This window comes from Cavia porcellus, unplaced genomic scaffold (assembly GCF_034190915.1).
Source record: "Cavia porcellus strain 051 isolate PalLab524CR breed Dunkin Hartley unplaced genomic scaffold, mCavPor4.1 scaffold_15, whole genome shotgun sequence".
Taxonomy (NCBI): Eukaryota; Metazoa; Chordata; class Mammalia; order Rodentia; family Caviidae; genus Cavia; species Cavia porcellus.
In genome coordinates this window covers 5,531,172-5,554,679 of record NW_026947498.1, presented here as the reverse complement: position 1 = coordinate 5,554,679, position 23,508 = coordinate 5,531,172, and the positions used below count along the sequence as shown (strand labels likewise).

Below are 23,508 nucleotides of genomic sequence, written 5' to 3'. Positions count from 1 at the left end.
AAAGAGTCACAAATTAAGTTCCTTCATCTCTTGCTTCTAATGTCTTGTACAAGGCCATTACTTCTGGAATACCTACTTCTACCCAGATTTTCTTCCCATAATTAGATCCTTGCCAATCACAAGCATGCACACACAAACATCTCTTGGCAGTCTAAATTTCTAAGCTATTTCTTTAAGAAGAAAAGAAAGTAATCAAGTAATACCCAGGATTCAATGCAAATTACAATCCTTCTTTGGATAAATACAAAACAAACAAATGCCAGAATCCATGGCATACCGTATTATAAAAAGTTATCTTGAATTTTACTTTCAAAGATAGTCCTGGCACTACAAAAGCCTATTCTTCAATCATAAACAAAAGAAGACTCCATAAGTAAAACTGATAAGATTTCAAACCACGAAGGGGAAGTTTTTCTAACCAAGCATCTTTTTTACTATCCACATTCCCAAACAAGATACTGTCCTGAAAAGGAATACTTTCATTTATCCTTAGTGTTAGCACTTTTAAAGCTGGGCTTATTTTTGAATCCCTAGCATGCAGTAATTATGTTAACTGCTAAAATTTCTATTAAAATGTCCTTAAAATGGTCATAAAGTAATCTTGTATCTAAATTGCAAATTCCTAAGAATAACAACGAGCATGTCACTAGGTTACTTACTCCAGTCCCCACTCATAAATAATTAACACTCTTTCAAGTCTATTTCAAGTTTAAAATTTTTGAAACTTCCACCAGGTATAATGGAGTAGTCCTTCACTTTTCAAGCCTGAGAAAGGACCCTTCCTTCCAGAACAATTAACTTCTCAGCCAGGCCTCTCTGAGGTGAATCTAAACCCTCTGTCAGGGTTCAGGTCAATCTGAACCCGTTTCACAAGAGACTTGGTAGACACTGACAGGAGTCCTGAACTTTCTGGCAAGGTTTGAGGGTCACATAAATTTGGACAGCTACCATCAACACCAAGGCAGAGGTTGCACAAGTACTGGGGTATTCTCATTGTAAATCACCTGCACCTTAAAAACCTTAAGCTATCACCAAGTAAACTTTTTTCTTAACTGTTGGTTTGAAACTCTAGCTTGGGAAATTTTACTTGCCTCCCACTTATACTCTATCTGAAAATAATACTCTACTTAAGGAAACAAAAAGTGTAATTTCAATAAATTATTAAAACATCCCAAGATCAAAGTACTAAATATGTTCATTCTTCACAATCCGTACAAGGAAAGTATAAAGATCTACAGAGAAAATGAAATTACTCTAAGAAAAAGTGACTAAAAATAATTTTATCTAAAAACTTTCTTAGCCAGACCTGGTGGTGCATGCCAGTAATTTCAGCAGTTGGGAGCTGAGGCAAGAGGATCACTGTGAGTTCAAGACCACCATGAACTGCATAGTAAGACACTGTTTCAAAAAGACTCAAAAATAAACAAACTTTCTTACGAGTTACCAACACTCAAAAGGACGCCTACCATTAAAAAAAATTAAGCATGTAGAACAAAAGGCACCAGGTAATACTTTTTAATTCATTCCACTCCCCCCAAAAATTAACTACATACTTTCCAGCGAGGGAGGAGTCTCAGAAGTTTCACTGCATGAGCTCAACTCAAGGTTTCCACTTCTGCAAAGCCACAAAGTTAACCCCACGCTAAAACCGTCCGTGGACAGGATCTCTAGGTTAGAACACTGAGTCATCACTCCAAGTTCGCCAGGATTTGTAATAACCAGTTATAACCCAGCGATAGTGAGCCCCGTCTGACGAGGCTCCCGGTGTCCCGCATGGGTGACCTTGGACGAGTCACTGCCCCTCTGGGCTCGGTCTCCTCATCTGTGAAATGGGTAACAGTGCCTCCTGGCAGGTTAAACGGGAGCCACGAAGAACCCTGAGGGCACGGCCTGGCACTACTCTTCGCGTGGGGAAACATCACAAAGGAGTTGTTTTCTGATAATCTGATGGAATGCAAGAATCAAACGGTTGCTGCCATTCGAGGGCCGCACCTGGATTCCGGGGTACGCATCCTCCAGGGCTGGACGCAAGGCACAGAGTGCCCGGCTCGCCCGCAGAGCCATTTTTAACTGTTTCGGACGAGGGAGGCGCCTGGGGCCGAGAGCCGGGCGCCTAGAGCCGGCGTGGGTCCGCACCTATAAATAGCGCGGCGAAGTTTGTGCAATGCACAGGTAACCGCGCGCCCCGGCCCCGCGCCCGCTCGCCGGCCGACAGGTCACCGCGCAGCGCCGCCGCGCCGAGCCCGGGCCCGAACGGCGGGGACCCCTAAGGCCGCCGACCTTCCCGGCCCCGGGTCCGCGTCCTCGACTTCCCGGCAACCCCATTTTTAACCCGTGCAATGTCCTTGCGAAGAACCCCGCCGGCTCCCACACTGGTGGGGACCGAGAGGAGGGACGAGGGAGGAGCTGGGGGCAGAGGATGAGGAGGAAGAGGAGGAGGAGGAGGAGGAGGAGGAAGACAACCTCCTCCCCTGCGCCCGGGCGGCCAGTGCGGGGCTCGCGTGGCGCGGCCCGGGCCCGCTCCCCGGAGGCCCTGCTCCCACCCGCCGCAACTTCGCCGCCCGCCCCGCTCCTCCGGGACCGGCCCGCGCTTTCCCCGGCGGGCCCGGCCCGGCCCGGCCGCGGCGTCCTCCCAACATGGCAGGTCCTTCCCTCCGCCCGCCCGGCCGGCCGCAGAGCCTCGGGGCCGGGCCGGGCCGGGCGGGGCCGGACACTCACCGGGCCGATGGCGGGCGCTCGCGCCGCTCCCTCCGGTGAGTCTCAGCCGCGGGCTCCCGCACGCCGGTCTCCGCCCCGGCGCCCGGCTCCCCGCGTCGCTCTCGTCCTCGCCCTCTCGGTCTCCGTCTCGCTCTCTCCCGCTCGAGGTTCCAGCGGCGCCCGGGGCCAGGGCAGGCGGCAGCCCCTCCCCGGCAAATACCGCAGTCCCCGGGCCCCGAGTCCCGGCGGCGGCAGCGGCCTGGCCCGGCCCGGCCCGGCGTGGAGGGCAGCGGCGGCGGCGTTGGCGTTAGCGAGGCCGTGCGCCGAGAGGCGGCCGCTCCGGGCGGCGGCGGCGGCTTCTTCCCGAGGAGGATTTTGTAAATCTCACAAAATGGCGCGCGCTCCGAACCTGCGCAGCGAGGAGCGCCGGGGCCCGAGCGGCGGCGGCGGCGAAGACGGCGGCGGCTTCGGCTTCTCCGTCAGGAGCGCCCCGAACCGCCCGCCCCCGAGTCCCGCGCAGGCAGACAGACAGACACTCGCGCACACACTCGCACACGCGCGCACACTCGCCCTCGCACACGCTCCCTCGCACACACACACACTCGCACACTCACACCGGTCCCGCCCGCCCGCCGGCGGCGGCAGCAGCACCAACAGCAGGAACAGCAGCAGCACAAGCGGCGGCGGCGGCGGCGGCGCCCGCACCCCCCGCTCGGGGCGTCCGTTCCCTTAGCCCGAGCTGGGCCGCGATCCGCAGCAGCGATGGCAGCAGTCTCCCCGGATCCCCCCGCCGCGGTTGCCGCCGCCACCCCCGCCTCACTCCAATGGGGCTTTTTATTATTATTCGGGCGGGAAGCGAAAGGGTTTAAAAAAAAACCAACCAACAAAATGGCGACGGACCGACCCGGTCGCTATAGCAACTGTCAATCAAAACGCAAAACCCCGGCTGACGTGCTGACGTCCTCCTCCCGCCCTCCCCGTCCCCAAACGGGCGGGCGGGGCCTGTTGCTCGGGTAACGGCAGATTCCGTTCCCTCCTTTCCCTCGCCCCTCAGTCCCTAGCCAACCACCCAACCCCCTCAGGTCACGTGAAGGATAAATTCGGAGCTAGGGCCTGCTACGAGTGTCAGAGGACGGCGCGTGATTCGCTCGGGGGAGGGGAAAGGTGGGGGGCGGGCGGCCGAGGGAGGGAAGAGGAAAGGGACGGGGGGTGGGGGGGCCGAGGCGGCGGTCGGCCTGTGAGCCAGCGAGCGAGCGGCCGCCCGCCACCTCCCGGCCGCCTCGCCCCCGCCTCGGCCGGTGCCCGCGCCCGCGCCCGCGCCCGCGCTGACTGCGGCCCGGGGAGCGCGCTCAAGGCCTCCCGCGCCGCCACCGCCCCCGGAGCCCGGGCTTCCGCGTTGTGCGCCTGCAGCCCCGCCCGCGCGGGGGAGGGGCGCGCGCCGCCGGGGGTGGGGGGAGGGGAGAGAAAGGAGGGCAGCCCACCCGCGGCCCGGCCGGCCCGGCCCTGCGCTCACCGCGGTGCGGACGTCGCGCTTGCCTTCCCCCTGGCCGCGCGTCCCGAACGGCCTCCGTTAGGCTCGCGGCCCCCCTCGCCCGAAGACGCCCGCGGAGGCCGGGTGGGGGCGGGGAGAAACCGCCTCCGCGCTCCAGACATCGCAGGAATCCCGGCCGCCGCCACTGCCGCCTTGATCACATCGCGCCTGCACGATGTACCGGTGCCCGCAGATGACCGATCGAGCCGTCAGCAAAACTTTTTAGGCTGGGCATTGTCTCCCATGCTCGCTATCGGCTTCTAGTCCCTCCCCACGTTCGGGGCGCAGCCTGCTGCCTCCATGGATTCCCCCTTACGTGCATCCCCTGTACAGTGGCTTTCCTTGGCCAATAACTTGGCTCTCTCGCTTTTCCTACATCACATCATTTTCCAAATTCTTCATTTGCCCACTTGGCCTTAACATCAAAACTTAACTGATTTCGGGCCTTCATTTTTATCCAGTCTGCCCCTCTTCCCTAGCTAGATATTGCTAGATGTGCTCTTCCAGTAGTGAGACTCATGTATGCTATACTGGCTACTTTGTAATTGATAAAAACCCACTGGTTGAAAATATATATATTGTACAAACTCTTAAGATAATGGCTTTTCGTGAATTGCTTTAAAAGGTGCCTGTTGACTTATGTCAGGTCACTAAAGGTTGTTCTCTGTACCCCAGGCTGTTCTCAAACTTATGTGAGCCTTCTGCTTCAACCTCCCAAGTGCTGAAGATTGCAGATGTGTGCCACTGTGCCCGGCTCATACCAATTTTTTCTTGAGTTTAAACTTTCCCTGTTAACAGCAGATAACCAGATAAACTACTAGATGTAAATATTGGCCAGTATTCTATGTGACTCAAAAGCGTTTGCTTTAAATATTTTCCAACAAAATCATTACCTCTTACAATTACTAGAACCTTGTTATATGATTCAAATTAGCACAGGTCCTGAAAGAAATCAGACTAGAACTAAATTGGGTTTAGAGGGTTGCCGCTTTAGGCTGATTCTTCACAGTATCCAAAAATTGCCTTGATTGGCAAAAAAAAAAAAAAACCAAAAAATCTTTTAGGTCGCTGACATTTTCAAAATTGCCCTGTTAATGTAATTAAATCCCACATTGAAAGTAATTGTTTAGAAGAAAGAGGAAGTGGCCAAGCATGTCCCTATTCAGAGGTGAGCTCACTCCCTGATCTCTGGGAGTTCAGACTTCCGTCCATACAACCCAGCGCTTCCTCCTCCTGCTTGCTTCTCTCCCTGCTTCCCAGCCTGGTGGCCAGGATCACACTTCGGTCACAATCATAAGCAGCCCCAACACTAAATTAGAGGTAAATGTTTCTTGCTGGTAACGGAAGAAACTTGCTTAATTGTTCGCGGGAAACCTAGACCAAACATCGCAGTGCCTCCAGAAATATGAATTTAAACCGGGAGGGGTGGCACCTGCCTGTAATTCCAGCCCTGAGGAGGCTGAGGCCGGAGGATAGTTGCGAGTTTGAGAACAGTCTGGGCTACAAAGTGAACTCAAGGCCGGCCTGGACTGCATAGAGAGACTGTCTCAAAAAAAAAAAAAAATTAGTTAAAAAAAAAGAAAAAAAATACAACGTTATCTTCAGTCAGATAAATCCAGAGGATTACAAGGATGGGGCAGCATTTTGACATTGTAGACCTGCAGGAACAGAAGGCCTTCCTGGGCCTGTCTGCATCCTATTCCCTTCACTGTAACTTCACCAAGCATCGATCAGTGAACTGCTGAGTCCAGGTTAGAGTGCCTAAGTGGTTGCATATAGGCTTCACCTAAGTATCCTGTAAATTATGTCTGGCACCAAAACAGTGGACACAGGTAGGCCCTGGGAAGCAGAAACTCATTTAGCATTGACCAGGTTCAGAGATTAAATCTGCGCTCCTATTTGAGAATCGCCCTTCAGATTCACTTGCAGGTCTATCTGTCCATACCACAAAAACAAATCAGTTAAAGCAAGACCCCTTCACCACCAGACCACAGCTTCCCTGTCCTTCCCGTTCATTCCAGAACACCCCTGGGCGCGCAGCAGTGCTTCATGCTATGAGTGAGAGAAGGCGGCATGAGGAATGATGTGACATTCCCAAGGTCATACCGCCAGAGAGTGGCCAAGACAGGATTCACGCCCAGGTGGGCCTGCAAAGCCACGTTCCTGCCGCCACATCAAGGTCATTTATGCAGGATTGTCTGGAGGTCTGGTCTTCACAGAGGTAATCGGGTAGCTGGGCCCTCGCCTGCAAGGACTGTGTTGATAACAAGATGAAATTTGAACACAGAGGCCGACGCATACACAGGAGAGACCATGGGAAGCCACAGAGAGAAGAGAGCCCTACAGACCAGGTTCTAGGGTCTCAAAAATTAAGTGAAATGAGCAAAACAATAGTAGCAAATTTTGAAAAACAAAAGTGAACAATGAGGGAAAAACTGGCTCTGTAGGACCTTGGACCAACTAAAGAGGAAAAAGAAAACAACATCCTGGAGGCAGCAGAGCACGGTATAGTGAAGGAAGTCATGCTAGCAAGCTCTTCTAGGCACTGTGACCTGTCATACAGTGCAAATCTGGGAGGGAAGCGCGAGAACTTCCACAAAGGGTCCTGACAGGCGGTGCTGTGGTCCAGCTTCTCAGGCTGACGACAGGTCGAGTGGTCCTCTTGAAAACCTGCTTGAGTTCTTGCAAGAAGTGCTTGTGCCAGGTTTTGGAGAACTGCTCTGTGCATGTGTCCAAAATTTTATAATTAACAGGTCGTACCTACTGTCCCCTCCATCCGGTTTTGCCATGCCCTAATCTCCTATGTCATTGTTAGCACATTTTTATGTTAATTAAAATAGTTTTAAAAGTTGTTTTGTTGGGGTGATTTTGTTGTTTTTGGCTTTTTGAGACAGGATCTCACTATGTACTTCAGGCTGGCCTAGAACACACAGTGATCCTCCTGCCTCAGCCTTCTAAGTGCTGGGATTACAGACATGCACCACCACACTTGGCTATGGTAAGTCTTTTTTTTTTTTTTTCTTTTCTTTTTCCTTTTTATCTGTACTGGGGATCGAACTCACGACCCCCTGCTTGCAAGGCAGGCATTTATGCCGCTGAACTAAATCCCCAACCCAGGTCAAGTCATTTTTAGAAGCAGGAAATGGTGTTTTAACGTGACACAGATGGAATTTCTCCTGAGCCCCAGAAAAGACTGTGGTAGTCAGCAGAGCAGGAGGGAACCGCAGCGGAGCAAAGGAATGCTAGTGGTGACTGAGTGTTAGGACGCAGCTTCTCGCACCCTAGGGTTCACTACGGGGCTGCCCAGCCCGGCTCACACCCGGCTTGAGAAACCATGGATTTGGCCATTTCCCCCCGGGTGGAAGCCTAGTCGGGCCTTCGAGGTGTTAACTTCTGTACTGTAAATGGGAAAATAACAGCCTTCTACCCCCACGCCCATACAGCAGCTCAAGGGGTCAGAGCCCAAGGGTCCATCCACACGGGTCAGCAGACCTCTCTGCCCATGCCTGTGTGCTTCTAACATAGGGAGGACATCAGGCCCCCCAAATGACGTAAGGAAAATGCTACCACTCCCAACCTGCCAGATGTCGGGTTCCCCGAGTCTGTGTGAGCCAAAACCGAAGAAGGAATTCGGAGTAACAACGGAGAAGAGCAGGAAATATTGAGGGAAAGACAGATCCTAAGACAGACAGGAGGGGAACCAGAAAGTGGGTTGGCCATGAGCCCGCTTCTCAAAGGAAGTTTTAGCAAGCAAAACCACCCGAGGCGGGACAAAACTGTGACCGGCCAATAAGATCACAAGTGTGGTCGCTCAGGTGGCGTTGAGCCAGCGGGGAAGCAGGTCCCGGAGCAGTGTGCGTGAGGGACGAAGGTCCCTCCAGGTAACTGAGGCCTACTTAGCACATGGATACCCCTCAGGAAGCAGGTGTAGTCATTGCATTTTGTCCGGAGCGCCCGCCCCCGCAGCTGTGATGCGCTCTCTGCTTCTGCTCCGCCTCCATCTTTAAGGCCCCGCGCTCTGATCGCCTACGACGTCTCTACCTGGCTCAGCTGTCTGTAAGTCTTCCACTCCCAGATCTCATTTTTCCTTCTCTGCAGCTGGAAATTGAACCCAGGGTGCTCTGGGCTATATCCCGTGCGCTTTTTATTTTTTGAGACAAGATCTCCCTAAATTCTCAGCCAGGACTCGAACTTGTGATCTAGTGCCAGAATACCTAACAAGCATTCATCCTCATGCCCAGCTGACATCCGGATTTTTAACGCAAAGACCATTTATTATATTTCCTTTCTTTGTAGTTCACATAAAATGTAAAGAGTAAGAGAGAAGCAATGACTAATTCCATTTCCCAGATAAAGACAGCTTGTTTTTAAGATAAAAAATTCAAGTACATGGCTTAAAAATCCAAAGTGAACAGAGGAGCATAAAATAAAAATGCCAGCCTCACCTCCTCCCACTTCCCTGAACCCTCTGTCCTTTGTCCTGCTCCTGCTCCTCACAGCTGCGGAGGACCTAAATTCTGTACCCAGATGTGGTATTTGTACTGGAGTACTACTCTGCCAAGAAGAAGGAGAATTTGAATCATTTGTTCGAAAATAGGAGCACTTTAAAACCATGAAGTTAAATGAAAAAAAATCAGATAAACAAGCTTAAATATTACATGGTTGCTCTCATTTGAGAAACACACATCATAAATAAATTGAAAAGCAAAATAAAAGACATAATAGGAAACAGAAGGGGATATAGCAAATGAGAAGGGAACCAGGAGATGGAGGGACGTAAGGAAGGAGAGAGAGGAAGGGGATGTAAAAAGAATGGCAATGTGTTACATCCACTACAACTTCCCACGCAAACATGGACTAATAAAAATAATAGTGATAAACTGAGTACCCTGTCACCGCCTGCTGAAAAGCTGAGAGGAGGTAACATTCATACACCCCAGTTTGGCACTCCCCACCTTACATCCTGACCGTTCAGCCTTTCCTGCCGAGCCTTGCCCAGTTCATGCCCCCAGAATGCAACTTGCCACTTCTTGTCTGCTGTCCTTCCCCAGTGACCTCCTGGCTTGTCCAGGCACTCACCTCCCTATGTGTCCACTCTGGGTTTCCTTTTCCATTGGCCAGGGCAACCGCAATACCCTGCAGGGCAAGAACCTGGCTCCCCTTGCGTGTTTGTGTTGTGTTTTGCTTTGGTTTTGTGTCTGTGTGTGTCTGTCGTGGCGCTGGGGTCAAACCCAGGGCCGCCTTCACAGCAGGCAAGCTCTCTGCCACCACTGAGCTACCCTCATCCTTCCTGGAGTGCTGGTCTTTGGTGCCTCAGATATACTGGGCACCAAAGAAATGTTTTGGAAAGAACAAAGCTGGCCGGGCACAAGCCTGTAACCCCAGCTGAGACAGAAAGATCACTGCAAGTCTGAGGCCAGCCTGGGCTACAAACTGAGTTCAAGTCCAGCCTGAACTGCATAGTGAGACCGTGCCTCAAAAAAGACAAAAGAAAGAAAGAAAGACAGAAATCACCCCAGAATTGCACACAACAGCAAGAGCTGGGTATAGTAAGCCAGCAACTAAAACCAGGAAATAGTTCCAAGAGGAGAAATACCCTTTCCGCAGTGGGTCACACAGCGGCCATCTGCTTCCGGCCCTCCTCTCCCTGCTGGGGTGCAGACTTCCTGCAGATAGGGAGGGCTGGAATGTCAGAGCAGGGGTGGCCAGGGCACTGTGAAGCAGCACAGGAGGCTGCCTCTCTGGCAGGCATGCTCACAGAGACCAGGTTTCTTTTGCTGGAAACACGAGAGGAAAGGGCACCCCGGGAGTGGCAGCAGGGGCCTAGTGCTAGGTCCTTCCCCGAGCCCAGAGGACCTCTGATGGCTCCTTCTAGCTTGCCCGGCACAGTGGACTGGGGTAGAGGCCAGGGTCCAAGGTGGACAGCGGAAATAGGAATATATTCCTGGGCTGAGCAGAGCAGAGGCCCAGCGTGTGGGGTTCTGAATGGACAGAAAAACCAAGGTCCATGGTAAACAGGCCCAACTTGGGACTCTGTTATGGCTGTGTCTAGATGTCCCCCAGGGCCTTCCGGGTCGTGCATGGGGCTTTTCAGAGGAGGATGGGTCTGGAGTGTGTGATCCTGGGATTAAGGGCAACTGATTACTAAATTACTCCACTGATTGGTTCCATTCCACCCTGTGCCCAAGAGCCTAGGCAGACTACAAGAGGGGTAGACAGAAGCTGCTGCTGTCCCTTGCATCCTGCTGTGCCAGTCTTCTGGCTGCCATGGGCTGTTTCCCCTCTGCGAAGCCCCGGTGCCACACCACCCTGCCTTGGAGTCAGCTGACTGTGGACTGAAACATCCACAAACTGTGAGCCACATGAACCGCCCTCTTTAACTTCAGGTATGTTGTGTTGGTGTTGTGTTGGGTATTTTGTGTCAGCAATGAGAAAAGAAGCTACGCCAAGGTGGAGGCAGTCAAGGCTCTCAGACTGGCAGGAAGCACCCAGGCATCCCAGAATCAGGCAGGGGCACTGGACTGGGAGGAGACTCGCCCTTCCCTGGGAAATTGCTGCCTTGAAGCAAGAAAGGGCCTAAAGTTTCCGTGCCGGAAACGTCACCTGAGAACAGTGCTGTGCTGGAAGCTTTGTGTGGGTCACTGGAGACATTTTCACTTTTCATGCAATGAAGGAGGGATGCAGGCCATGTCCTGCAGATAAGGATTCTTCTAGAAGACACTGATGACTAAAACTAGAGGGTCCAATCAACCCAGCTTCTAGGAGTCTTCCCCAAAGAGCGGCATACCACTGTGGGATGTGCATGCTCATTTATAGCGGCACAGTTTAGAACAGCCAGATCTTGGAAACAGCCCAGATGCCCAGCAACAGATGGATGGATAAAGAAAATGTGGTATTTATTGATTGACTGATCGATTTTTATTTTAGTACCAGGAATCGAACTCACACCCTTGTGCTTGTCAGACAAGCACTGTGCCTCTGATCTGCATCCCCGGTCCAAAAGTGTGGTTTTTATATACAGTGGATCATTACTCTGCCTTAGGGGACAAACTTGAGACATTTGTAGCTAAATGGATACACCTTGAAACCCTAATTTCAAGCGAAATAAATGGACACCTGTGTTTAAATATAACATTGTTTCTCTGGTGTGAGAACCCGAAAGTGTAGATAAGGACCCAGGGGAGGGCAAACAAGGGCGGGAGAGGGAGAAGGGGAGGAAGGGAAAAGACAAGAGAAGAGAAGAAAAAAACATGGAAATAAAGCTTTTGTAAGTGAGGGTAAGAGGGGTTTGAAGGGTGCGGAAAGGAGTGGGGAAAAAGAATCAAGATACATACAGAAACAAATTCCCTATAATGAATGTGATCATTACATATATCCAAAATATACCAATAAAATTAATTTTAAAAACAAAAGAAAATTTAACATATACACACACACATGCACCCGCCCACTTTCTTCCTTTTTTGTGTGTTGAGACAGTCTTGCTCTGTAATCAGCTTGGCCTGGGCTCTGGCAATCTTCCTGCCTCAGCCTCCTGAGTGCTGTGAGTACAAATGCCACCATACCTGGTTTAGAAAAGTTTTACATATCTCGAGTTAGGCTGGGAACGGTGGCACACACCTATAATCTCAGCACTTGGGAAGCTGAGACAAGAGGAACTCCATGAGTCTGAGGCCAGCCTGGTCTACATAGTGAGACCCTGCTTCAAGAAACGGAGAAAAGAAAGAAAAAAGAAAGAGGAAGGGAAGAGAAGGGAAGGAAGGAAAGAGTGGTGCCGTGTGTGGGCTGCGGAAGGACGAGCAGACACCAGCCCCTCCCAGTGCGTGGGCCAGGAGACAAGAAGAGCCAAGGTGGCCCCCACCCCAGTGCAGCCAGCCGATACAGAGAAGCATAGGCCAGACCGTGGGGACGGCTACTGAGGCAAAATACTTCAGGCTAGAAGTGTTTAGTGTCACTGACCTTGCAGGTCTAGGCCAGTGGGCTGAGCACCTATTCAGAGGATAACAGTACACACCGTAGCACCTATGGGGCTCAGCTGCTGAGGGTGGTGGCCCTGTTAATCCCCTACTATCTTGTGTTAAAGTCCTGTGTAGGTTTCATTGTTTGGTTTGGTTTGGTTTTATTCTGTTTTGATTTTATTATCTTACGACATGGGCAGTTATTTCAAAGATAAGATATGTTACAGTAGCCATTTTGGGTTTACTCATCTTGTTTTGAAATCCTTTACACATTCATTGTTTTGTTTTTATCGGTTCTTTTTTTTTTGGTCTTTTTCCTTTTTATCGGTACCAAGGATTGAACTCACGACTGCCTGCTTGCAGGGCAGGCGCTTATGCCGCTGAGCTAAACCTCCAGCCCCTTTTATTGGTTCTGTTCTGTTTGATTTTCCTATGTCTGAAGGTATCTGCAGCTAATTTTGAAGACGAGGCATTACGGTAGCCATTGTTGATTTCCTGTTATCTTGTTTTGAAACCCTGTGTCATTTACACTGCGTTGTTTTAATTGACTTTATTCTTCATTAGTTTTGCTTGATTTTATATAACAAAAGTAAAATAAAAAATTTTAGCCAGGAATATAGCTCAGCAGCACAAGTACCTGCCTGGCAAGTGCAAGGTCATGAGTTCAATCCTTGGTACCTAAATAGATAAATAAATAAAAAAAACTTTTTTTCTAAAAATTTTATAAAAGAAAAACATAACACATTCATCTCCCAGTGTGTCCCCCTCTGCACTTTCCCAGGCCTTCGCCCTGCCCAGGGCGTGGCTCAAGGGGCCCCTGGGAGGCTCCTGGACCCGCTCATCCAGGGACAGAGGCGCGGTTAAGACGCGTGTCCCCGAATGGAAATAAAACGGTTCACCCCAGGAGAAAAATGTTGGATGATACAAGGGAGTCTTTGAGTGGTGTTCTATATCACTTCAATTTTATAATAAAAATTACAAAATTCAAATCCTTTTTTTAAAATGATAAAATTGTACCATGTGTTAAATAAAATGTTGGGGCAACTTTTCCAGGTGGTGCGTTGTAGAGCATATTTATATTTAGAATCAGGAGAAAAAATAGAGGCCAGGGCCCTGGAGTTCCTGTCTAATGGCCGAAGACCTTCAGCACTGGACATCACCAAGTAGACCCTGTCTGCCTGGCATTGCTCCAGGTGAGCCCAGCCCCAAGCGCTGCCTGGACAGGTTTCTGTTTCCATACCACAGGGAAAGAGCTCTGTGCCTCCAGCGTGGCCTGGGGTGTGGACCAGGGTGCACCTCTCTCAGAGGGGCCATGCTTAGAAGGAATCATGGCTTCCACGTTTGGCTTGCTCTTAAGCCAGGAAAATCGCAGGCCGTGTTAAAACAGAATGCCCATGAGTGAGCCCTTTCATCATAGCCAGGGCTTCCTTACTGGAGTGTAACCTCTGCTCTGATTCACACTTTTGTAGACTGAAAGATTTTTCTCAAGAATCATATCCAGCACTGGATATGGCTGAAGCAGGAGGGTCACCATGAGTTCAAGGCCAGCATGGGCTACAGAGAGACCCTGTCTCAAAAAATAATTTAATCAGGGGCTGGGGATTTAGCTCAGCGGCATAAGCGCCTGCCTTGCAAGCAGGCAGTCATGAGTTCGATCCCTGGTACCAATGAAAACGAAAAAGACAAAATAATAATAATAATAATAATAACTTAATCAATTAATAAAGTGTGAGTTTGAGAAGTCATATATAGTTGGGTCTCTTTCATTGACCCTGACAGTCTTTGCCTTTTAGTTGTAGAATGTAGTCCATTTCGATGTAATGTAATGTCTGATATTATTGAGTTTATACCTCCATCTCACTATCTGTTTTCTCCTCACTGCTTTCTTTCTAATGAATCAAGAAAACCTTCAACTCCATTGTGTTTTCGGGTGACTGAGGGTGGTGAGGCTGGGAGCAGCCTGGCCTCACTCCCCAGAACACACGTCTCAATGCTGAGGGCCACAGCTCCAGCCCCTCCCGCACCCCAGACATCTGAGTTCTGCATGTCCCTAAGAAAAGCAATTTAAGCAACATTCATGACTTCAACAAGGAACTAGATACAACTTATATAATTATGTCGACCGAAATGAATGGTAAAAAGCAAAAAGATGGGAGGTGACTACCTGAAATGGGAAATATTGCTACTGAGGGGATGGAAATTGTGACAAAGCAGAACTTGGTTCAGAACAGACACCACTGAATTTCAGAATGGAGTCATTTCCTCTACCACAAGGAAGCACAACTAGAGATCAAGAGTTCAGCAAATAAACCCTGACAGCCCAAAGAGGTAAAAACTTAGGAAAGAAACTGAAATAGTGATTCGAGAAATGAAAGCTGAGAATTGAAAGGAACATAAAGAAACATGGTGTGTTGCCGCATGGCTGTAATCCCAGCATTGGAGAGACTAAGGCAGGAGGGTCACATGAGTTTGAGGCCAGCCTGGCCTACACAGAGTTCAAACCCAGTTTGAATTACATAGTGAAACCCTGTCACAAAGAATAAAAATGAAACAAAACTGAAAAAACAACAAAAATATATTCATGTAAAATCAACACACTGAAAAAAGAAAATAAAGATATAAAGAGAAAATAAACTGAAAATAACCCAGGATAAAGAGGACTTTAATAAGACAGATTATAAAAAAATAATAATTAAAAAAATACATAGAAATACATTGTAAAGAAATGTTTTCTTGTGTCGGGGATTTAGTTCAGCTGCATAAGTGCCTGCCTGGCAAGCGCGAGGTCACAAGTTCGATCCCAGGTACAAAACCAAAAGAAATATTTTCTTCCTAAACAAACTCACAGAGGATTGCTATGAGTTTGAGGACAGCCTAGGCTGTCTCAAAAAAAAGAGAGAAAGAAAAATGAAAAAAAAAAAAAAAAAAAAAGAAAAACAATAAAAACCATAAGAATTGGACTGGGGATTTAGCTCAGCAGCATAAGTGCCTGCCTTGCAAGCGCATGGTCGTGAGTTTGATCCCCGGTACCAATTAAAAAAAAAAATTTCTGCATTATAGCTAAAGCAATAATCAAAGAAAAAAATTTAAGTACTTTGTTCAATTATACAAATATATATAAAACCAAAATGCAATGACTAATTTTCACCAGAAATACGTATTATAAAAATTGATCCAGAAAGGGGCCAAACTAGACAACTCCCTTTCAAATATCCCGTGACCAGATGGGCTGGGAATGGAGTCTATCAAAAGCATTAAAGGATGAGCAGCTCCATCATTATTTAAATTGCCTTAGGGTAGAAAGTGAAAGAAATCTCCCCAAGTCTTTTTTGTGATGTTAGCTTGTTGACTCAACAGTTATAGCACAAAAAGCTAAGCCAGGTGGCACATGGCTGTAATCCCAACCCTAACCCTAACTCTAACCCTACCCCTAAGGCTGAGGCAGGAGGACTGCTGCAAGTTCAGGCCCAGTCTGGGCTACACAGAGACCCTATATCAAAAACAAAACAAATATATATATATTTTTTTCACAAAAAAGAAAACTGCAGAATAATGTAATTCAAGACTGATAAGGCACAAATTCTGAGTGAAATATTAGGCAAATGTTACATGACAACATATAGCATATAATCAAAAAAGTTAAAGTGTCAAGATCTTGAATTATTGATCTCTATTAAAGCAATTCACGATATTATAATATCAAAAAGAAAAATGTTTCTATAGATTACAAAATTATTTAATAGCAGCCATTTTTATTTTTTAAAATACTGTTAGTGAAACTAAGACACAACTACATCAAAAACATGATCAAATAGAATAATAAATGCAGCCTCATGCTTGACAGAGAATGCATGGAACACTGTAATTTAAATCAGAAACAAGATGAGAGTGTCTCGTGTCATAACCAGGACTTGAGAATTTTCTAGGGGTCTTGGTTTTTGTAATTGTTATATGCAAATGATGTTGTTTACATAGCAAACCTGAGAGAATGAAGTGAGAAAATATTACAAATAGCAAGAAAATACTGTGACATGGCTGGGTAAAATTAATACAAATAAATCAGTAGTTTTCCTTGATACAAAAAAAGGTAGTTTGTTAGTAAGAAAAAAATCCCTTTCTCAACTGAAATAAGTAGTAATAAAATTTTTATTTACCATAAAATGTGCAAAATCTAGCCAGGTGTGGTGATGCATGCCTGTAATCCAGCACTGGGAAGGCTGAGGCAAAAAGATTGCTGTGAATTTGAGGCCAGTCTAAACTACACGGCAAAACCTGTCTCAAAAACAAAATGAAAAAATGTGCAAGTTCTACATAAATGTTATAGTGCTAGAAAGTATATAATGTATTTGAAGATAGATACACAATAACATAAAAATTAAAAACCTCCCCATTATACATATATATACACATATATATGTATATATAGGTGTATGTGTATAATTTATGAACTATTTTATAACTTGAAAGATTGTTTCTAAAATTTATATGGAATGATTTATCATTATCCAACCAATAAAACCCTGAAATAAAAAAGTAACAAGGGGGCCAGGCATGGTGGAATATGCCTATAATCCCAGTACTTGGGAGGCTGAGACAGGAGGATCACTGAGAATTTGAGGCCATCCTAGGTTACATAGTGAACTCAAGGTTGGCCTGAACTACACAGTGAGACTATGTCTCAAAAACAAAAACAAAACAAACAATAGAGTAATTACGCATGTACCACATATTAAAATATACTAGAGAACTAAAATAATTAAAAGTGAGAAGTTAGTGCACGAAAAAGAAAGATGTAGCAGAGTAGATTGAGTCCAGAACTATAAGCACAGGAATTATTTATATCCAATAAAAGGACATTTTAAAGTTGTGGGAAGAAAATGAGTTACTCATTAATGATGTTGGCACAACAGAACAGCCATATGGATAAAAATAAAGTTGGATTTTACACCAAAATTAATTATTAATGGATAAAAATTTTTGAAGTAAAAATTAACCTTATAAATGTTAGAGGAATATATGTAAGAATCTTTAAATACATTTTGAGTGAAGGCCTTTCTAAATATACCACAAGCCAGGCATGATGGTGCATGCCTGTAATCCCAGGACTCGGAAGTCTGATCCAGGAGGACTGCCAGGGGTTCAAGGCCAGCCTGAACTACATAGCAAGACCCTGTCTCCAAAACATAAATAAAGAAACACACCATAAAACCCTGAAGCCATAAAAACAAGATTAACAAGTGTGCCACACAGTATCTGTCTATGTCTGCAGGCTCCCTGTCTAGCTCGGATCTGGGAAATCGGCCAAAACCCAGTGTGCTAACGATTTGGTCACCAGCCTATGGTGCTGTTGGCAGGTAGGGGACTTTAGGGGTGGAGCCAAATGGGAGGGAGTAGGTCACTGGGGGCGTGTCCAGAAGTGGTTCTGAGCATCTTCCTTCCCCCTTCTCTCTCTCTGTCTTTGGTTCCTGGCTGCCACTGCCCTCTGGGGTCTCCACTGCACCATTCACAGTTTCATATGCTGCCCTTTCAGGGCCACACTGCCTGGCCTCGCAGGCCTTCTGAGATCTGGTGGATGCCTTCCTGTCCCCACAACTCTTCATTCTCCACGTGCATGAAAACAGAGCTGCCTGCTGCCAGCTGGAAGAGTAGCCAGGCTTCTCTCTTCCTCTCTCTCTCTCTCTCTCACCTGTACACTTGAGTGCCTGGATGGATGAGCACTCTGAATCCATTTCCAAGGAACAAATTCTCTAGGCCACGGTAATTTTGAAATATGGTTCTCCATGACTTTCTTCTCAGAGCAAAGTCTTTCACTTTTGCAGTTTTGAGACTGCAAAGGGTGAGATCCTCCTGCTTCTTATGATGCCATCAAGCCAATTTTTCTGTTCTCTTCCTCCTTCTCAATGCAAATCTGGCTAAAATTTCCCAATGGTAGTCAAGCTACCATGTCAGTATTCAACTGCCTTGAAATTTCTTCTGCCAGATTAATTAGTCCACCACCCTTGATCTCAGTTTCAGGCAAAATGCAGACAAACTTTCTGCCAAGATGTAACACACATTGTCTGGAGCCCAACAGGCGTCGTGATCAGTCCTGCTTCCCAGAAGAAGGCTCCTGAGCCTGGACTTTACCCATAGGATTTCTATCAGCCTTCTGGTCTCCTAGGCTCTGACAAGAATCTCCCATACACTCTAAGGCTTTCCAGCTCTCCTTTTTCCTCTGGCATCTCTGAACCTTTCCAAACTCGTCCCTCAAGGCATTACCAAAGGCTCCTGAACCAAATGATTGGGTAGAGTCCCAGAAATGACCCCAGTTCTCAGGCAACAAATTCTGTTTTAGTTACTTTTCTTGTTGCTGAGACAAAATATCAAACACTCAAAGTTAAAGGGGGAAAGGTAACCACCAAATAATTTCTCCGAGTCTGTCCAGTCCAACTACCTCCATACTGCCAGGGCTCTAGGTTAAATCGTCACGTGGCTTTTTTTCCCCCCTACTTCAACTACCAATGTCCACACTCCTTTCTTTCTTTAAAGTATTTTTAGGGAGTGCTATGACCTGAATGCTTGTGTCCTCTGAAATTCACGTGTTGAAACCTAACCCTCAACATGATGATATTAGGAGGTAGACTTTTAAGAGGTGATTAGCTGCCAGAAGTGGTAGCACATAACTAATCTCAACAGTCTCAGAGAATGAGGCAGAAGGATCAGAGGATCCCAAGTTCCAGCCCAGACTCCAGACTGGGAGATTTAACAGCTTAAAGAAAACTCTGTCTCAAAAAAAAAAAAAATGATTACAACAGGACAATAGAGTCCTCATTAATGGGATTAATGCTTTTATAAAAAGACACTGCAACTGGGAGTGATGGTACAAGCCTGCAGTCCTAAGCACTTGGGAAACAGAGGCAGGAGGACCACTGTTCAAGGCCAGCATGGGCTACATAATGAGTTCAAGGCAGGCCTGAACTGCACAGAGAGAACTTGGGGGGGGGGGCTTGAAAGCTTGCTTTTTCTCCTCCTCCTCTCCAACATACAATGACACAGATTGGAGAAGACTGTTTTCTCCTTTCACTGACTTTATAGCAGGAGTGCCATCTGTGAACCAGGAAGCAGGCCCCCACCAGTGCCGGACCCTGCCGACACTCTGGTCTTGGAATTCACAGCCTGTAGGCTAGAGAGAAGTCACTTTCTACTGTTTGTAAACCATTGCATCTGTGACATTTTGTTATAGCAGCCTCAGTGGACAGGGACCGTGCTGGCAACACCCACACATGAGATGACAAGATGGGAAATGTGGCACAGAGGAAATGCAGGTTCAATCTTACCCCCGAGAGCCCGTCAGTCAGTTCCCCTCCCCAGAGCTGCTGCGCCTGCTGGGTTCTGGTCAGCTCCCGGACTTGGATGCAATCTTTGGAAATGAAAATGCGTGCATCTAAAGTCTTTCTTTTAGCTTTTCGCCCAAATGTGGCATGTGTTGTAGATGTTTCTTCATTTAATCTGGTCTTTCCATATTACTATCCCAGCATACAGAGCCTTCCTTATTGTCATTAATGTGGGATGTTGTATTTTATGGGTACAGCAAAATATACTTAATCAGAACTTTGAGATTTCCCCAACTCTGCTATATAAGCAGTGCTGCGGTGAATACTGGTGTCACATGAGACTTTAAATGCGCGTGAGTATTTTTATGGAGTTTGGAGTTTCTATCACTGTCACAAAGTGCCTGAGATAACTAACTTAAAAGGAGGCCAGATTTGTTTTTGGCTCACAGTTTCAGAGGTCACTAAGTCTGTGATTCTGTGCCTCTGGCAACACAGAACATCACGGCAGGCGTATGTGGCAGCGGAGACCCCAGAGGTTTGGAGAAGCCAGAAATGTGAATTGTTTGAGGAAAACTGCAAGGTTGGAGCAGAAAAAGAGGCCATGGGAGCTGCAAGCACTGGAAGTGCAGTAGGGACGGAGCCACCAAGCCTTTGGAGTTCACATCTTGTTACAAGTTGCCTCAGATGCTGCACAAGGAGCTTCAGCATTTGATGTCTGTCCCACTTGAGTTTGGACTTGCACTGGTCTCTTCCTTTGTATCTCCTTGTTTGTAGCTTTGGAAATTGAAAGTGTCTATTTTGTGCCATTGAATGCTGGAAGTGTTTAACTTTCTCCTTCATTTGTCCAGGCGATCACAGCTAAGAGTTTGTTTTAAATCTCAGAGGAAACTTGGGCCTTAGACTTTTCAGCAATGCTTAAACTATGAGGATTTTGGCAACTCTTTTTTTTTTTTTTTTTTTGTCTTTTTTGAGATGGGATTTCACTATGTAGTTTGGGCTGGCCTTGAGCTCACTTTGTAGCCCTAGGTTGGTCTCAAACTTGCAGCAATCCTCCCACCTCAGCCTCCCGAGTGCTGGGATTACAGGGGTGAGCAACCACACCCGGCTCCATTTTGGCAGCTCTTAGAGTTGGAATGTACATGAGTCTTTCAGGGGCCAGTGCTGGAATGTATAGTTTGCATTGAAATTTCCCACCAGAGCCTCATGCAATCATGGAGTTGGGCTTCTAGACTTTGTGAATGATTTGTGGTCCAAAGCTGAGAATAAGCATATAAGTGCTACACCCACATAGCCTGCATATAATATAAGGGACTGAGAGAGTCTTTTCTCTATTTCCCCTCCCTGTCCCTCCCCTCTCTACTCCTTCTCTCCCTTTCTCTCCTCTACTTTTCCCTCTCTCTTGTTGTTTTTGTTGTTTCCTGCTGCCATGTGGCACCCTGCCTTGGAGCCAGCCAGTCATGGACTAAAACCTCCACAAACTGTGAACTAAATAAACCTTTCCTCCTTTAACTTTGCATGTTGGGTATTTTGATTCAGCAAGGAGAAAAACTAAACTAGGAATTTGTCTTGTCTTGCTTTTCTTGCCCAGGATGCTTTTGCTATTCTAGATCTCTTCTGATCTCATATGAATTTTAGGATTTCCTTTCTCTAGTTTTGTGAAGGAAACTATTGGTATTTGATTAAGACTGCATTAAGCTTACATATCATTTTTGAAATTATGGCCATTTTGATCTCATTGGTTCTGCCTATCCAGGAACAGAGGATATCTTTCCATCTTTTTCTATCCTTTCTTTCTTTTCTTTTTTATTTTGAACCAGGGATTGAGCTCATGACCTTGCATTTGCCAGGCAGGCGTCTCTGCTGCTGAGCTAAGTCCCCAGCCCTTCTTTCCATTTTCTGATGTCCTCTTTGATCTTAAAGGAAAAGTTGTTACAATCGCATAACAGGGCTATTTCCTGAGCCAGGAAACAATGAAAGGATTACAGTTAGTAAAGGGATTATTTTGAATTCAGTTTCCATTTTCTGAGTTTGATCCAAGTGGAAATGCTGAGTAGCAAGTTGTGTGTGCTAGAAAAATTTCTAAATTTTTCTGTGTTACAATGGGTTTTGAAGCCACCACCATAAATAAGAGAAGTGTGACGAAAAAGAGAACCTAGGATAAGTCCTGAGGAAGCTAAATATTTGAAGGTCCAGTAAAGGTAGGGAGAGATCTTGGCCAAGGATTCTCTTAAACATTTCAAACATGTGTGACGTCCGTTGAGAAAAATGTCCTCTCTGAAGAAATGGTGAGGCAAAGATGAAGTACTTCCAAAGCCAAACGGCTGGGGTACAGCTGGCCTTTCTGATGCTCTCGGCGGACCTGTGCCCAAGGTGGATTTCCCAGCTGATGTCCACTATGGCTGTCCAGGAGGACTTGGACGTGGTCTCCATTCCTGGTCCACACACCTTTCTGGGAATCCACTGCCAGCTACTTTCAGGCTGGAACATGGCAGAACAAAACGCATGAGGTCATCTCTGTTGTTGCTCCGGTTCCCACCAGCCTCTGGGTGGTACCATTTTTCCTACGGGTGCTGTTGGGGTTCATCCTTTGTTCAGTTCATGACCTTGGCCACAAGTGGAGGTACCTCCTGGTTACTGTCGCCTTCCTGCATCCAGAGGTTTTCTCTGTCCAAATAAGCCTGCAAAAGGTCTACAGGGATCTTCTGAAAATATAATTTTTTTTTTTTTTACCAAATTGAGGCCCAGATCAAAAATCATCATTGATTCTTTTCTGTAAACATGAAAGCCTCAAATCTTTAGACCATGACATTTATGGTCAGCACCCACATTTTTAGCCACACCGCTCTTCTTTCCTTAAACAACCAACTTTTAGTGCTGGTCCAACCACTGACTGTGGCTACAGCCAAAACCCACCTCTCAGTTTGCCAGGCCTGTTTGTGTTTCACAAGGCTGCCTCTTCTCCCTGGAAAAAGCTTCGGCCAGTTTGCATCTTTTAAGGTCAAATTGAAGTCCTAAATCTTTTGTGAGAAGGTTTCCACTCCTCTTTAGTTAGGCAATTTCTCTATGACATACAACAGTCCTTGTATTAATTTTGGTTTATAATCTGCAACATCCATGCTAATTTTACCATAAACCTATTCAGAACAAGATGGCTCTCATGTATGCTTCTCAGCCTTTGCACAAAGCACTACTGCATCCCCTTAACTATAAAACTTCAAACAGGTTTGATCAACTAACTAGACATTTTTCAAAAATATGGGGTTTTCAAATATATGGGTTTTGTTTTGTTTTGTTTTAAGACAGGATCTTGCTATGCAGTTTGGGCTGGCCTTGAACTCACTTTGTAGCTCAGGCTGGTCTTGAACTTGCAACCATCCTTCTGCCTCGGCCTCCTGAGTTCTGGGATTACAGGCATGAGCCACCACACCTGGCCACAAATATGATTTAAATGTAAACAAATACATTAGTGTTGCCTCATATTTCTAATCTCAGTGAATTACACTGTATTCTAGTCATCATTTCTAATATGAAGGAATCAATTATAGTCACCAACTGAAGAATCTGAGTTTTGTCAGTTTTACTATGGCATCTCTTTAGGGAGAAGAGAAGAGCTTTATATCTTAAGAGGGGCAATTTGAGATTTCTCCTGTCCTACCAAGTTAGCACCGCAGACTCTCTGGCTCCACTCTCGGGCATTAATTTGTTGCTCTGCCCACTTGACTTAAATACTTGTTTTAAAGGTTTCAGTAAAGGGGCAGTGAGTTTTTCCCTCAGCATCTGCAGAGTGCTCCATCCTTAAGCACGCTGCCCTTAGTAAATGTGAAAGAAAGTTTGAGTTCTGGCTGCCACAACAAAAATACCACAGACTGGGTGGCAGGAAGCACAGCAATGAATTGCTTCACAGTCCTGAAGGCTAAAAGTCCCCAGTCAAGGTGACTGTGTCCACGGGTAGCTTGCTTCTAAAAAACTGACTCAACTAAACATCACTGGGTTCAGGATTGCTGCCGGC

At 46.8% G+C, this 23,508-nt stretch overlaps 1 protein-coding gene across 7 annotated transcripts in view; it reads right to left on the bottom strand.

Moving 5' to 3' along the window:
* The window catches only part of Dyrk1a (dual specificity tyrosine phosphorylation regulated kinase 1A), a 128,456-nt gene extending 124,107 nt beyond the window's left edge, over nucleotides 1-4,349 (bottom strand). For 4 of the 7 annotated variants that reach the window (XM_063224506.1, XM_063224504.1, XM_063224508.1 and 1 more), the window contains exon 1: nucleotides 2,719-2,859. The gene's annotated coding sequence lies outside the window, so the exon portion shown is untranslated. Of the gene's footprint in view, nucleotides 1-2,718; nucleotides 2,860-4,210 lie in introns of those variants that run through there. The other 3 variants (XM_013146115.3, XM_063224505.1, XM_063224509.1) reach the window with 3 other exon arrangements.
* Nucleotides 4,350-23,508: the final 19,159 nt, after the last annotated feature.